The sequence below is a fragment of the Abramis brama genome (genome assembly GCF_963993115.1).
Source record: "Abramis brama genome assembly, chromosome: 10".
Taxonomy (NCBI): Eukaryota; Metazoa; Chordata; class Actinopteri; order Cypriniformes; family Leuciscidae; genus Abramis; species Abramis brama.
Window position 1 is genome coordinate 37,418,715 of NC_139972.1, and position 17,470 is coordinate 37,436,184.

Consider the following 17,470-nt stretch of genomic DNA (forward strand, 5'->3'; position numbering starts at 1 on the left):
TGCATTGCACACCAGAACTAACTCCTTCCCATGTTCATTAAAGAGATAACATGTTACATTGCATTGCACAAACGATCTTGTGCACCGAAGAATAACATATAGGCTATGCACTTTTTGCTTTGCATTGCACACCAGAACTAACTCCTTCAAATGTTTATTAACATGTTGCATTGCACTGCACAAACGATCTAACGTTGTGCATTGAAGAATAACATATAGGCTATGCACTTCTTGCATTGCACACCAGAACTAACTCATTCCCATGTTCATTAAAGAAATAACATATGTGTTGTTGCATTGCATTGCACAAACGATCTAACGTTGTGCATTGAAGAATAATATATATATGCACTTGCATTGCATTGCACACCAGAACTAACTCATTCCCAAACTCATTGCGTTGTGCTTTGAGGCAATACAATTTGTGCTGTTGCATTGCATTTCAGAGACGATCAAACTTTGTGCATTGAAGAATAACATATAAGCTATGAGTGCATTGCAAATATACAGCAACTATCTCATTCCGATGTGCATTGAAGAGATACCATTTTTGGAGTTACATTCCACTGCATAAAAGATCTAACTGATAAAGTTAGATACACTGTAAAAACCCCCCCTAATGTTACAGAAAATAACTGTGATTTTTTTGACGATCATTTTCTTTAATTTTAAATTGTACTCAAACCACTGTAAAATTACAAATAATATCTGTAAAATAAAAATTCAGATGTTATTTTAGGTATTGTGACATTAATGACAAATTACAGTAATTCACATTTTTTATACAGAAAATTGATTGTATTTTTCATACAGTATTTTTTCTGTTTTCTTAAATTACATAAAAATGTATGTAAAATGACAAATATAATCTGTAATTTAACAGAAACAAAACAGTTAAATGATAAAATGGTCAAATGACTGTCAGCACCCTAAAAAACTGTAAAACATCCTAAATTAAATAAACTGAAAAACACTGTTATTTCACAGGTATTTCCTGCATTATTATGATCAAATACCTTAATTGTAAAAACAAATCGTAAAAAAGGGTCAAATGACTGGCTGCCAAACAAAAAACATAAATTAAAGTAAAATATGCTAATTTAAATAAAGTGTAAAAAACTTTTAAATAAATTTGATGTCACCATGATTGAGATCAGTGTCTGCTTTAGTTGGGGTCATGACCCTTGAGTTTTTAACTTTGTTTTTCTCTGGCTGTTTTAACTGTGTATTTAATACACATTTGTTATAGCAATAAATGCTGGAGAAAATATCAGATGATTTTGGTCATTGTTTGATGATGTCATCATATGATGGCCTGATTCTCTGATATAGTCAAATCTCTGAATCTAATTGCTTAGATTACATAATATGTATAAATTAGCTTTATACAAAGATTAGCTTTATACAAAGTCTATAATTAGTGTCATAATTTTTCACATAACCCTTGAAATATTGTGGCATCAGTATTATCACAACCTGAATTAAAAAAAAAAAAATATATATATATTGTACAGAAAAAGTTTTGAGTTCATTCATTTTTTTAGTAGTATAGAGACATCAAGAATCAACATATGAATCTCAACAATGGTGACAACCAACAAAGCCTTTTTGTGACTTTATAGTAAGTCAGATTACTACTAGTAATTCATGATTTTTCATTGTCACCATTGTTGCGATTCATACGCTGATTCTTGATGTCTGAATGAGTCTTTGTGATCCTGTCAAAGCATTTTCTGTATAATGACTTCATAAAATCTGAGTATCACAGCACTGCAGGATCTTCTATAGCAGTTTTGTCATGCAAAATGAACAACTAATATTTAACAACTTAATTAGATATTACACTTCAGATGGCATCAATGAAGCAGGACACTACATGATGACTATTATCACTAAAAAGTGACCAATATCATCTGATCTGAGCAAAGAAACACTGATAATATGCTGCATGTTGCTTTATTTAACTGACAGTAACTGTGTAGTTGCTGATTCAGTGACGTATAGTCACAGCAAATCATGCATGTAGTTAACTGCATGTTTTTCAATAAAAAAATCAGAAAATAAATGTGAAATAACTGTGTTTCTGTTAAAAAAGATTAATGAAGATTTCTGTAAAAGTATTTTGCACTTATTTAAGTTAGAATATTTTACATTAATTTTATGGTTTTTGTATGGCAGCTACTGCTGACAGTCATTTGACTGTTTTTTGAATTTAAAAACAAAAATTTGTGTTTGATCGTAATAATTCAGGAAATAGCTGTAAAATAACAGTGTTTTTCTGTAAAACATTTAGGGAAAATTTCTGTAAAAGTTTTTTGCACTTCATTTAAATTAGGATATTTTACTTTATTTTTACGTTTTTTGTTTGGCAGCCGTAGCTGACAGTCATTGACCGTTTTTTTAACGATTTTATTTTTTACAGTGTATAATAATACATTATTATTCAACGCTAATTCTTAGATCGTTTGTGCAATGCAACACTCATGTTATCTTTTCATTGCACATGAGGTATGAAGTAGTTTATTCTATGCATTGTGACGCAAGAGGTAAATTCAATAATTTCCCTTCAAAGCAAAAATGAATAAGTTAGTTATTCAGTGCAATGCGATAGCACATATGTTATGAGTCAAATCAGGCATACAGAGGTCCTTCTTTGACCTACGGAACATATTTTCTGTCCAAAGAGTTCTTACTATACATACAGCCTGACTTCTTGTGATGTTGTATTAGCTGACATATCTGACCTTTTGAACTTATTTGTCGTCAAAGTGTCCTCAAAATTTTTCAAACTATATAAAGTTATAGACTCCTTTTGATGATCAAAAGGGGACCTCTGTATAGCTGATTTATCATCAAAAGGAGTCTATCACTTTATATAGTTTGAACATTTTTTTGGACACTTTGACCACAAATAAGTTCAAAAGGTCAGATATGGACATCTATTGATACTTTGCAGTCACGTGATATCTGGCGGGCAACAAACGCGGTTAGTGCATCCAATCGCACAACAACTATCTGACATGTCGTGTACACCTCAAAACACCAACTTTTGTATATTAAAACTGGCAACGTCCTGGCAAGATCCTTGATTAGTTTACTGGTTTTCGTTGCTAGAGAATGACGTTCTTGCCCGCCAGCCAGTACAACTGACGTCACGTGCAAAGTATCAATATGGCTTATGAAGCATCAGAAGGAGTCTATGAGTATGTATAGAAAGCCCAAGATCGAGGACTCTTTGGCCAGAAATATGTTCAGGAGGTCAAAAGGGGACCTCTGTATAGCTGATTTATCATCAAAAGGAGTCTATTTTCATAGTTTGAAAATTTTTTAGGACACTTTGACCACAAATAAGTTCAAAAGGTCAGATATGGACATCTATATGGCTTATGAAGCATCAGAAGGAGTCTATGAGTATGTATAGAAAACACAAGATCGAGGACTCTTTGGCCAGAAATATGTTCAGTAGGTCAAAAGGGGACCTCTGTATAGCTGATTTATCTTTAAAAGGAGTCTATAACTTTATATACTTTGAAAAATTTTAGGACACTTTGACCACAAATAAGTTCAAAATGTCAGATATGGAAATCTATATGGCTTATGAAGCACCAGAAGGAGTCTATGAGTATGTATAGAAAGCCCAAGATCGAGGACTCTTTGGCCAGAAATATGTTCATGAGGTCAAAAGTGGCCCTCTGTATAGCTGATTTATCATCAAAAGGAGTCTATTATATAGTTTAAATTTTTTTTAGGACACTTTGACCACAAATAAGTTCAAAAGGTCAGATATGGACATCTATATGGCTTATGAAGCATCAGAAGGAGTCTATGAGTATGTATAGAAAACACAAGATCGAGGACTCTTTGGCCAGAAATATGTTCAGTAGGTCAAAAGGGGACCTCTTTATAGCTGATTTATCATCAAAAGGAGTCTATAACTTTATAGTTTGAAAAATTTTGAGGACATTTTGACCACAAATAAGTTCAAAAGGTCAGATATGGACATCTATATGGCTTATGAAGCATCAGAAGGAGTCTATGAGTATGTATGGAAAGCCTAAGATCGAGGACTCTTTGGCCAGAAATATGTTCAGGAGGTCAAAAGGGGACCTCTGTATAGCTGATTTATCATAAAAAGGAGTCTATAACTTTCTATAGTTTGAAAATTTTTTTAGGACACTTTGACCATAAATAAGTTCAAAAGGTCAGATATGGACATCTATATGGCTTATGAAGCATCAGAAGGAGTCTATGAGTATGTATAGAAAGCCCAAGATCGAGGACTCTTTGGCCAGAAATATGTTCAAAAGGTCAGATATGGACATCTATATGGCTTATGAAGCATCAGAAGGAATCTATGAGTATGTATAGAAAGCCCAAGATCGAGGACTCTTTGGCCAGAAATATGTTCAAAAGGTCAGATATGGACATCTATATGGCTTATGAAGCATCAGAAGGAGTCTATGAGTATGTATAGAAAGCCTAAGATCGAGGACTCTTTGGCCAGAAATATGTTCTGGAGGTCAAAAGGGGACCTCTGTATAGCTGATTTATCATCAAAAGGAGTCTATAACTTTATATAGTTTGAAAAATTTTAGGACACTTTGACCACAAATGAGTTCAAAAGGTCAGATATGGAAATCTATATGGCTTATGAAGCATCAGAAGGAGTCTATGAGTATGTACAGAAAGCCCAAGATCGAGGACGCTTTGGCCAGAAATATGTTCAGGACGTCAAAAGGGGCCCTCTGTATAGCTGATTTATCATCAAAAGGAGTCTATAACTTTACATAGTTTGAAACATTTTGAGGACACTTTGACCACAAATAAGTTCAAAAGGTCAGATATGGAAATCTATATGGCTTATGAAGCATCCGAAGGAGTCCATGAGTATGTACAGAAAGCCCAAATTCGAGGACTCTTTGGCCAGAAATATGTTCAGGAGGTCAAAAGGGGACCTCTGTATAGCTGATTTATCATCAAAAGGAGTCTATAACTTTATATAGTTTGAAAAATTTTAGGACACTTTGACCACAAATAAGTTCAAAAGGTCAGATATGGAAATCTATATGGCTTATGAAGCATCAGAAGGAGTCTACGAGTATGTATAGAAAGCCCAAGATCGAGGACTCTTTGGCCAGAAACATGTTTAGGAGGTCAAAAGGGGCCCTCTGTATAGCTGATTTATCATCAGAAGGAGTCTATAACTTTACATAGTTTGAAAAATTTCGAGGACACTTTGACCACAAATAAGTTCAGAAGGTCAGATATGGACATCTATATGGCTTATGAAGCATCAGAAGGAGTCTATGAGTATGTATAGAAAGCCCAAGATCGAGGACTCTTTAGCCAGAAATATGTTCAGGAGGTCAAAAGGGGCCCTCTGTATAGCTGATTTATCATCAAAAGGAGTCTATAACTTTATATAGTCTGAAAATTTTTTTGGACACTTTGACCACAAATAAGTTCAAAAGGTCAGATATGGACATCTATATGGCTTATGAAGCATCAGAAGGAATCTATGAGTATGTATAGAAAGCCCAAGATCGAGGACTCTTTGGCCAGAAATATGTTCAAAAGGTCAGATATGGACATCTATATGGCTTATGAAGCATCAGAAGGAGTCTATGAGTATGTATAGAAAGCCTAAGATCGAGGACTCTTTGGCCAGAAATATGTTCTGGAGGTCAAAAGGGGACCTCTGTATAGCTGATTTATCATCAAAAGGAGTCTATAACTTTATATAGTTTGAAAAATTTTAGGACACTTTGACCACAAATGAGTTCAAAAGGTCAGATATGGAAATCTATATGGCTTATGAAGCATCAGAAGGAGTCTATGAGTATGTACAGAAAGCCCAAGATCGAGGACGCTTTGGCCAGAAATATGTTCAGGACGTCAAAAGGGGCCCTCTGTATAGCTGATTTATCATCAAAAGGAGTCTATAACTTTACATAGTTTGAAACATTTTGAGGACACTTTGACCACAAATAAGTTCAAAAGGTCAGATATGGAAATCTATATGGCTTATGAAGCATCCGAAGTAGTCCATGAGTATGTACAGAAAGCCCAAATTCGAGGACTCTTTGGCCAGAAATATGTTCAGGAGGTCAAAAGGGGACCTCTGTATAGCTGATTTATCATCAAAAGGAGTCTATAACTTTATATAGTTTGAAAAATTTTAGGACACTTTGACCACAAATAAGTTCAAAAGGTCAGATATGGAAATCTGTATGGCTTATGAAGCATCAGAAGGAGTCTACGAGTATGTATAGAAAGCCCAAGATCGAGGACTCTTTGGCCAGAAACATGTTTAGGAGGTCAAAAGGGGCCCTCTGTATAGCTGATTTATCATCAGAAGGAGTCTATAACTTTACATAGTTTGAAAAATTTCGAGGACACTTTGACCACAAATAAGTTCAGAAGGTCAGATATGGACATCTATATGGCTTATGAAGCATCAGAAGGAGTCTATGAGTATGTATAGAAAGCCCAAGATCGAGGACTCTTTAGCCAGAAATATGTTCAGAAGGTCAAAAGGGGCCCTCTGTATAGCTGATTTATCATCAAAAGGAGTCTATCACTTTATATATTTAAAAAAATGTTTTAGGACACTTTGACCACAAATAAGTTCAAAAGGTCAGATATGGACATCTATATGGCTTATGAAGGAGTCTATGAGTATGTATAGAAAGCCTAAGATCGAGGACTCTTTGGCCAGAAATATGTTCTGGAGGTCAAAAGGGGACCTCTGTATAGCTGATTTATCATCAAAAGGAGTCTATAACTTTATATAGTTTGAAAGATTTTAGGACACTTTGACCACAAATAAGTTCAAAAGGTCAGATATGGAAATCTATATGGCTTATGAAGCATCAGAAGGAGTCTATGAGTATGTATAGAAAGCCCAAGATCGAGGACTCTTTAGCCAGAAATATGTTCAGGAGGTCAAAAGGGGCCCTCTGTATAGCTGATTTATCATCAAAAGGAGTCTATAACTTTATATAGTTTGAACATTTATTTGGACACTTTGACCACAAATAAGTTCAAAAGGTCAGATATGGACATCTATATGGCTTATAAAGCATCAGAAGGAGTCTATGAGCATGTATAGAAAGCCCAAGATCAAGGACTCTTTAGCCAGAAATATGTTTAGGAGGTCAAAAGGGGCCCTCTGTATAGCTGATTTATCATCAAAAGGAGTCTATCACTTTATATATTTAAAATTTTTTTTAGGACACTTTGACCACAAATAAGTTCAAAAGGTCAGATATGGAAATCTATATGGCTTATGAAGCATCAGAAGGAGTCTATGAGTATGTACAGAAAGCCCAAGATCGAGGACGCTTTGGCCAGAAATATGTTCAGGACGTCAAAAGGGGCCCTCTGTATAGCTGATTTATCATCAAAAGGAGTCTATAACTTTACATAGTTTGAAACATTTTGAGGACACTTTGACCACAAATAAGTTCAAAAGGTCAGATATGGAAATCTATATGGCTTATGAAGCATCCGAAGTAGTCCATGAGTATGTACAGAAAGCCCAAATTCGAGGACTCTTTGGCCAGAAATATGTTCAGGAGGTCAAAAGGGGACCTCTGTATAGCTGATTTATCATCAAAAGGAGTCTATAACTTTATATAGTTTGAAAAATTTTAGGACACTTTGACCACAAATAAGTTCAAAAGGTCAGATATGGAAATCTATATGGCTTATGAAGCATCAGAAGGAGTCTACGAGTATGTATAGAAAGCCCAAGATCGAGGACTCTTTGGCCAGAAACATGTTTAGGAGGTCAAAAGGGGCCCTCTGTATAGCTGATTTATCATCAGAAGGAGTCTATAACTTTACATAGTTTGAAAAATTTCGAGGACACTTTGACCACAAATAAGTTCAGAAGGTCAGATATGGACATCTATATGGCTTATGAAGCATCAGAAGGAGTCTATGAGTATGTATAGAAAGCCCAAGATCGAGGACTCTTTAGCCAGAAATATGTTCAGAAGGTCAAAAGGGGCCCTCTGTATAGCTGATTTATCATCAAAAGGAGTCTATCACTTTATATATTTAAAAAAATGTTTTAGGACACTTTGACCACAAATAAGTTCAAAAGGTCAGATATGGACATCTATATGGCTTATGAAGGAGTCTATGAGTATGTATAGAAAGCCTAAGATCGAGGACTCTTTGGCCAGAAATATGTTCTGGAGGTCAAAAGGGGACCTCTGTATAGCTGATTTATCATCAAAAGGAGTCTATCACTTTATATATTTAAAATTTTTTTTAGGACACTTTGACCACAAATAAGTTCAAAAGGTCAGATATGGAAATCTATATGGCTTATGAAGCATCAGAAGGAGTCTATGAGTATGTATAGAAAGCCCAAGATCGAGGACTCTTTAGCCAGAAATATGTTCAGGAGGTCAAAAGGGGCCCTCTGTATAGCTGATTTATCATCAAAAGGAGTCTATAACTTTATATAGTTTGAACATTTATTTGGACACTTTGACCACAAATAAGTTCAAAAGGTCAGATATGGACATCTATATGGCTTATAAAGCATCAGAAGGAGTCTATGAGCATGTATAGAAAGCCCAAGATCAAGGACTCTTTAGCCAGAAATATGTTTAGGAGGTCAAAAGGGGCCCTCTGTATAGCTGATTTATCATCAAAAGGAGTCTATCACTTTATATATTTAAAATTTTTTTTAGGACACTTTGACCACAAATAAGTTCAAAAGGTCAGATATGGAAATCTATATGGCTTATGAAGCATCAGAAGGAGTCTATGAGTATGTACAGAAAGCCCAAGATCGAGGACTCTTTGGCCAGAAATATGTTCAGGAGGTTAAAAGGGGACCTCTGTATAGCTGATTTATCATCAAAAGGAGTCTATAACTTTATTTAGTTTGAAAATTTTAGGACACTTTGACCACAAATAAGTTCAAAAGGTCAGATATGGAAATCTATATGGCTTATGAAGCATCAGAAGGAGTCTACGAGTATGTACAGAAAGCCCAAGATCGAGGACTCTTTGGCCAGAAATATGTTCAGGAGGTCAAAAGGGGCCCTCTGTATAGCTGATTTATCATCAAAAGGAGTCTATAACTTTACATAGTTTGAAACATTTTGAGGACACTTTGACCACAAATAAGTTCAAACGGTCAGATATGGAAATCTATATGGCTTATGAAGCATCAGAAGGAGTCTACGAGTATGTATAGAAAGCCCAAGATCGAGGACTCTTTGGCCAGAAACATGTTTAGGAGGTCAAAAGGGGCCCTCTGTATAGCTGATTTATCATCAGAAGGAGTCTATAACTTTACATAGTTTGAAAAATTTCGATGACACTTTGACCACAAATAAGTTCAGAAGGTCAGATATGGACATCTATATGGCTTATGAAGCATCAGAAGGAGTCTATGAGTATGTATAGAAAGCCCAAGATCGAGGACTCTTTAGCCAGAAATATGTTCAGGAGGTCAAAAGGGGCCCTCTGTATAGCTGATTTATCATTAAAAGGAGTCTATAACTTTATATAGTTTGAACATTTATTTGGACACTTTGACCACAAATAAGTTCAAAAGGTCAGATATGGACATCTATATGGCTTATAAAGCATCAGAAGGAGTCTATGAGTATGTATAGAAAGCCCAAGATTGAGGACTCTTTGGCCAGAAATTTGTTCAGGAGGTCAAAAGGGGACCTCTGTATAGCTGATTTATCATCAAAAGGAGTCTATAACTTTCTATAGTTTGAAAAATTTTGAGGACACTTTGACCACAAATAAGTTCAAAAGGTCAGATATGGACATCTATATGGCTTATGAAGCATCAGAAGGAATCTATGAGTATGTATAGAAAGCCCAAGATTGAGGACTCTTTGCCCAGAAACATGTTCAGGAGGTCAAAAGGGTTTTTTGATGATAAATCAGCTCTGTATAGCTAATTTATCATCAAAAGGAGTCTATAACTTTCTATAGTTTGAAAAATTTTGAGGACACTTTGACCACAAATAAGTTCAAAAGGTCAGATATGGACATCTATATGGCTTATGAAGCATCAGAAGGAGTCTATGAGTAGGCTATGTATAGAAAACGCAAGATCGAGGACTCTTTGGCCAGAAATATGTTCAGTAGGTCAAAAGGGGCCCTATGTATAGCTGATTTATCTTTAAAAGGAGTCTATAATTTTATATAGTTTGAAAAATTTTAGGACACTTTGACCACAAATAAGTTCAAAATGTCAGATATGGAAATCTATATGGCTTATGAAGCATCAGAAGGAGTCTATGAGTATGTATAGAAAGCCCAAGATCGAGGACTCTTTGGCCAGAAATATGTTCAGGAGGTCAAAAGGGGACCTCTGTATAGCTGATTTATCATCAAAAGGAGTCTATAACTTTATATAGTTTGAAAAATTTTAGGACACTTTGACCACAAATAAGTTCAAAAGGTCAGATATGGAAATCTATCTGGCTTATGAAGCATCAGAAGGAGTCTATGAGTATGTATAGAAAGCCCAAGATCGAGGACTCTTTAGCCAGAAATATGTTCAGGAGGTCAAAAGGGGCCCTCTGTATAGCTGATTTATCATCAAAAGGAGTCTATAACTTTATATAGTTTGAACATTTATTTGGACACTTTGACCACAAATAAGTTCAAAAGGTCAGATATGGACATCTATATGGCTTATGAAGCATCAGAAGGAGTCTATGAGTATGTATAGAAAACGCAAGATCGAGGACTCTTTGGCCAGAAATATGTTCAGTAGGTCAAAAGGGGCCCTATGTATAGCTGATTTATCTTTAAAAGGAGTCTATAACTTTATATAGTTTGAAAAATTTTAGGACACTTTGACCACAAATAAGTTCAAAATGTCAGATATGGAAATCTATATGGCTTATGAAGCATCAGAAGGAGTCTATAAGTATGTATAGAAAGCCCAAGATCGAGGACTCTTTGGCCAGAATTATGTTCTGGAGGTCAGAAATGGACCTCTGTATAGCTGATTTATCATCAAAAGGAGTCTATAACTTTATATAGTTTGAAAAATTTCGAGGACACTTTGACCACAAATAAGTTCAGAAGGTCAGATATGGACATCTATATGGCTTATGAAGCATCAGAAGGATTCTATGAGTATGTATAGAAAACGCAAGATCGAGCACTCTTTGGCCAGAAATATGTTCTGGAGGTCAAAAGGGGCCCTCTGTATAGCTGATTTATCATAAAAAGGAGTCTATGAGTATGTATAGAAAACGCAAGATCGAGGACTCTTTGGCCAGAAATATTTTCAGTAGGTCAAAAGTGGCCCTATGTATAGCTGATTTATCTTTAAAAGGAATCTATAACTTTATATAGTTTGAAAAATTTTGAGGACACTTTGACCACAAATAAGTTCAAAAGGTCAGATATGGACATCTATATGGCTTATGAAGCATGAGAAGGAATCTATGAGTATGTATAGAAAGCCCAAGATCGAGGACTCTTTGGCCAGAAACATGTTCAGGAGGTCAAAAGAGGACCTCTTTATAGCTGATTTATCATCAAAAGGAGTCTATAACTTTATTTGGTTTGACATTTTTTTAGGACACTTTGACCACAAATAAGTTCAAAAGGTCAGATATAGACATCTATATGGCTTATGAAGCATCAGAAGGAGTCTATGAGTATGTATAGAAAGCCCAAGATCGAGGACTCTTTGCCCAGAAATATGTTCAGTAGGTCAAAAGGGGCCCTCTGTATAGTTGATTTATCATCAAAAGGAGTCTATAACTTTCTATAGTTTGAAAAAATGTTAGGACACTTTGACCACAAATAAGTTCAAAAGGTCAGATATGGACATCTATATGGCTTATGAAGCATCAGAAGGAATCTATGAGTATGTATAGAAAGCCCAAGATTGAGGACTCTTTGGCCAGAAATTTGTTCAGGAGGTCAAAAGGGGACCTCTGTATAGCTGATTTATCATCAAAAGTAGTCTATAACTTTCTATAGTTTGAAAAATTTTGAGGACACTTTGACCACAAATAAGTTCAAAAGGTCAGATATGGACATCTATATGGCTTATGAAGCATCAGAAGGAGTCTATGAGTATGTATAGAAAACGCAAGATCGAGGACTCTTTGGCCAGAAATATGTTCAGTAGGTCAAAAGGGGCCCTCTGTATAGCTGATTTATCTTTAAAAGGAGTCTATAATTTTATATAGTTTGAAAAGTTTTGAGGACACTTTGACCACAAATAAGTTCAAAAGGTCAGATATGGACATCTATATGGCTTATGAAGCATCAGAAGGAGTCTATGAGTATGTATAGAAAGCCCAAGATCAAGGACTCTTTGGCCAGAAATATGTTCAGGAGGTCAAAAGGGGACCTCTGTATAGCTGATTTATCATCAAAAGGAGTCTATAACTTTCTATAGTTTGAAAAATTTTGAGGACACTTTGACCACAAATAAGTTCAAAAGGTCAGATATGGACATCTATATGGCTTATGAAGCATCAGAAGGAGTCTATGATTATGTATAGAAAGCCTAAGATCGAGGACTCTTTGGCCAGAAATATGTTCAGTAGGTCAAAAGGGGCCCTATGTATAGCTGATTTATCTTTAAAAGGAGTCTATAACTTTATATAGTTTGAAAAATTTTAGGACACTTTGACCACAAATAAGTTCAAAAGGTCAGATATGGACATCTGTGTGGCTTATGAAGCATGAGAAGGAATCTATGAGTATGTATAGAAAGCCCAAGATCGAGGACTCTTTGGCCAGAAACATGTTCAGGAGGTCAAAAGGGGACCTCTGTATAGCTGACATCATCAAAAGGAGTCTATAACTTTATATAGTTTGAATTTTTTTTAGGACACTTTGACCACAAATAAGTTCAAAAGGTCAGATATGGACATCTATATGGCTTATGAAGCATCAGAAGGAGTCTATGAGTATGTATAGAAAACGCAAGATCGAGGACTCTTTGCCCAGAAATATGTTCAGTAGGTCAAAAGGGGCCCTGTGTATAGTTGATTTATCATCAAAAGGAGTCTATAACTTTCTATAGTTTGAAAAAATGTTAGGACACTTTGACCACAAATAAGTTCAAAAGGTCAGATATGGACATCTATATGGCTTATGAAGCATCAGAAGGAGTCTATGAGTATGTATAGAAAGCCCAAGATCAATGACTCTATGGCCAGAAATATGTTCAGGAGGTCAAAAGGGGACCTCTGTATAGCTGATTTATCATCAAAAGGAGTCTATAACTTTCTATAGTTTGAAAAATTTTGAGGACACTTTGACCACAAATAAGTTCAAAAGGTCAGATATGGACATCTATATTGCTTATGAAGCATCAGAAGGAGTCTATGATTATGTATAGAAAGCCTAAGATCGAGGACTCTTTGGCCAGAAATATGTTCAGTAGGTCAAAAGGGGCCCTATGTATAGCTGATTTATCTTTAAAAGGAGTCTATAACTTTATATAGTTTGAAAAATTTTAGGACACTTTGACCACAAATAAGTTCAAAAGGTCAGATATGGACATCTGTGTGGCTTATGAAGCATGAGAAGGAATCTATGAGTATGTATAGAAAGCCCAAGATCGAGGACTCTTTGGCCAGAAACATGTTCAGGAGGTCAAAAGGGGACCTCTGTATAGCTGACATCATCAAAAGGAGTCTATAACTTTATATAGTTTGAATTTTTTTTAGGACACTTTGACCACAAATAAGTTCAAAAGGTCAGATATGGACATCTATATGGCTTATGAAGCATCAGAAGGAGTCTATGAGTATGTATAGAAAACGCAAGATCGAGGACTCTTTGCCCAGAAATATGTTCAGTAGGTCAAAAGGGGCCCTGTGTATAGTTGATTTATCATCAAAAGGAGTCTATAACTTTCTATAGTTTGAAAAAATGTTAGGACACTTTGACCACAAATAAGTTCAAAAGGTCAGATATGGACATCTATATGGCTTATGAAGCATCAGAAGGAGTCTATGAGTATGTACAGAAAGCCCAAGATCGAGGACTCTTTGGCCAGAAATATGTTCAGGAGGTCAAAAGGGGACCTCTGTATAGCTGATTTATCATCAAAAGGAGTCTATAACTTTCTATAATTTGAAAAATTTTGAGGACACTTTGACCACAAATAAGTTCAAAAGGTCAGATATAGAAATCTATATGGCTTATGAAGCATCAGAAGGAGTCTATGAGTATGTATAGAAAGCCCAAGATCGAGGACTCTTTGGCCAGAATTATGTTCATGAGGTCAAAAGGGGCCCTCTGTATTGCTGATTTATCATCAAATGGAGTCTATAACTTTCTATAATTTGAAAAATTTTGAGGACACTTTGACCACAAATAAGTTCAAAAGGTCAGATATGGACATCTATATGGCTTATGAAGCATCAGAAGGAGTCTATGAGTATGTATAGAAAACGCAAGATCGAGGACTCTTTGGCCAGAAATATGTTCAGTAGGTCAAAAGGGGCCCTATGTATAGCTGATTTATCTTTAAAAGGAGTCTATAATTTTATATAGTTTGAAAAATTTTAGGACACTTTGACCACAAATAAGTTCAAAATGTCAGATATGGAAATCTATATGGCTTATGAAGCATCAGAAGGAGTCTATGAGTATGTATAGAAAGCCCAAGATCGAGGACTCTTTGGCCAGAAATATGTTCAGGAGGTCAAAAGGGGACCTCTGTATAGCTGATTTATCATCAAAAGGAGTCTATAACTTTATATAGTTTGAAAAATTTTAGGACACTTTGACCACAAATAAGTTCAAAAGGTCAGATATGGAAATCTATATGGCTTATGAAGCATCAGAAGGAGTCTATGAATATGTATAGAAAGCCCAAGATCGAGGACTCTTTGGCCAGAAATATGTTCTGGAGGTCAAAAGGGGACCTCTGTAGAGCTGATTTATCATCAAAAGGAGTCTATAACTTTCTATATTTTGAAAAAATGTTAGGACACTTTGACCACAAATAAGTTCAAAAGGTCAGATATGGACATCTATGTGGCTTATGAAGCATGAGAAGGAGTCTATGAGTATGTATAGAAAGCCCAAGATCAAGGACTCTTTGGCCAGAAATATGTTCAGGAGGTCAAAAGGGGACCTCTGTATAGCTGATTTATCATCAAAAGGAGTCTATAAGTTTCTATAGTTTGAAAAATTTTGAGGACACTTTGACCACAAATAAGTTCAAAAGGTCAGATATGGACATCTATATGGCTTATGAAGCATCAGAAGGAGTCTATGAGTATGTATAGAAAGCCTAAGATCGAGGACTCTTTGGCCAGAAATATGTTCAGTAGGTCAAAAGGGGCCCTATGTATAGCTGATTTATCTTTAAAAGGAGTCTATAACTTTATATAGTTTGAAAAATTTTAGGACACTTTGACCACAAATAAGTTCAAAAGGTCAGATATGGACATCTGTGTGGCTTATGAAGCATGAGAAGGAATCTATGAGTATGTATAGAAAGCCCAAGATCGAGGACTCTTTGGCCAGAAACATGTTCATTAGGTCAAAAGGGGACCTCTGTATAGCTGACATCATCAAAAGGAGTCTATAACTTTATATAGTTTGAATTTTTTTTAGGGCACTTTGACCACAAATAAGTTCAAAAGGTCAGATATGGACATCTATATGGCTTATGAAGCATCAGAAGGAGTCTATGAGTATGTATAGAAAACGCAAGATCGAGGACTCTTTGCCCAGAAATATGTTCAGTAGGTCAAAAGGGGCCCTCTGTATAGTTGATTTATCATCAAAAGGAGTCTATAACTTTCTATAGTTTGAAAAAATGTTAGGACACTTTGACCACAAATAAGTTCAAAAGGTCAGATATGGACATCTATATGGCTTATGAAGCATCAGAAGGAATCTATGAGTATGTATAGAAAGCCCAAGATTGAGGACTCTTTGGCCAGAAATTTGTTCAGGAGGTCAAAAGGGGACCTCTTTATAGCTGATTTATCATCAAAAGGAGTCTATAACTTTATTTGGTTTGACATTTTTTTAGGACACGTTGACCACAAATAAGTTCAAAAGGTCAGATATGGACATCTATATGGCTTATGAAGCATCAGAAGGAGTCTATGAGTATGTACAGAAAGCCCAAGATCGAGGACTCTTTGGCCAGAAATATGTTCAGGAGGTCAAAAGGGGACCTCTGTATAGCTGACTTATCATCAAAAGGAGTCTATAACTTTCTATAATTTGAAAAATTTTGAGGACACTTTGACCACAAATAAGTTCAAAAGGTCAGATATAGAAATCTATATGGCTTATGAAGCATCAGAAGGAGTCTATGAGTATGTATAGAAAGCCCAAGATCGAGGACTCTTTGGCCAGAATTATGTTCATGAGGTCAAAAGGGGCCCTCTGTATTGCTGATTTATCATCAAAAGGAGTCTATAACTTTCTATAATTTGAAAAATTTTGAGGACACTTTGACCACAAATAAGTTCAAAAGGTCAGATATGGACATCTATATGGCTTATGAAGCATCAGAAGGAGTCTATGAGTATGTATAGAAAACGCAAGATCGAGGACTCTTTGGCCAGAAATATGTTCAGTAGGTCAAAAGGGGCCCTATGTATAGCTGATTTATCTTTAAAAGGAGTCTATAATTTTATATAGTTTGAAAAATTTTAGGACACTTTGACCACAAATAAGTTCAAAATGTCAGATATGGAAATCTATATGGCTTATGAAGCATCAGAAGGAGTCTATGAGTATGTATAGAAAGCCCAAGATCGAGGACTCTTTGGCCAGAAATATGTTCAGGAGGTCAAAAGGGGACCTCTGTATAGCTGATTTATCATCAAAAGGAGTCTATAACTTTATATAGTTTGAAAAATTTTAGGACACTTTGACCACAAATAAGTTCAAAAGGTCAGATATGGAAATCTATATGGCTTATGAAGCATCAGAAGGAGTCTATGAATATGTATAGAAAGCCCAAGATCGAGGACTCTTTGGCCAGAAATATGTTCTGGAGGTCAAAAGGGGACCTCTGTAAAGCTGATTTATCATCAAAAGGAGTCTATAACTTTCTATATTTTGAAAAAATGTTAGGACACTTTGACCACAAATAAGTTCAAAAGGTCAGATATGGACAACTATGTGGCTTATGAAGCATGAGAAGGAATCTATGAGTATGTATAGAAAGCCCAAGATCGAGGACTCTTTGGCCAGAAACATGTTCAGGAGGTCAAAAGGGGACCTCTGTATAGCTGACATCATCAAAAGGAGTCTATAACTTTATATAGTTTGAATTTTTTTTAGGACACTTTGACCACAAATAAGTTCAAAAGGTCAGATATGGACATCTATATGGCTTATGAAGCATCAGAAGGAGTCTATGAGTATGTATAGAAAACGCAAGATTGAGGACTCGTTGGCCAGAAATATGTTCAGTATGTCAGAAGGGGCCCTCTGTATAGCTGATTTATCATCAAAA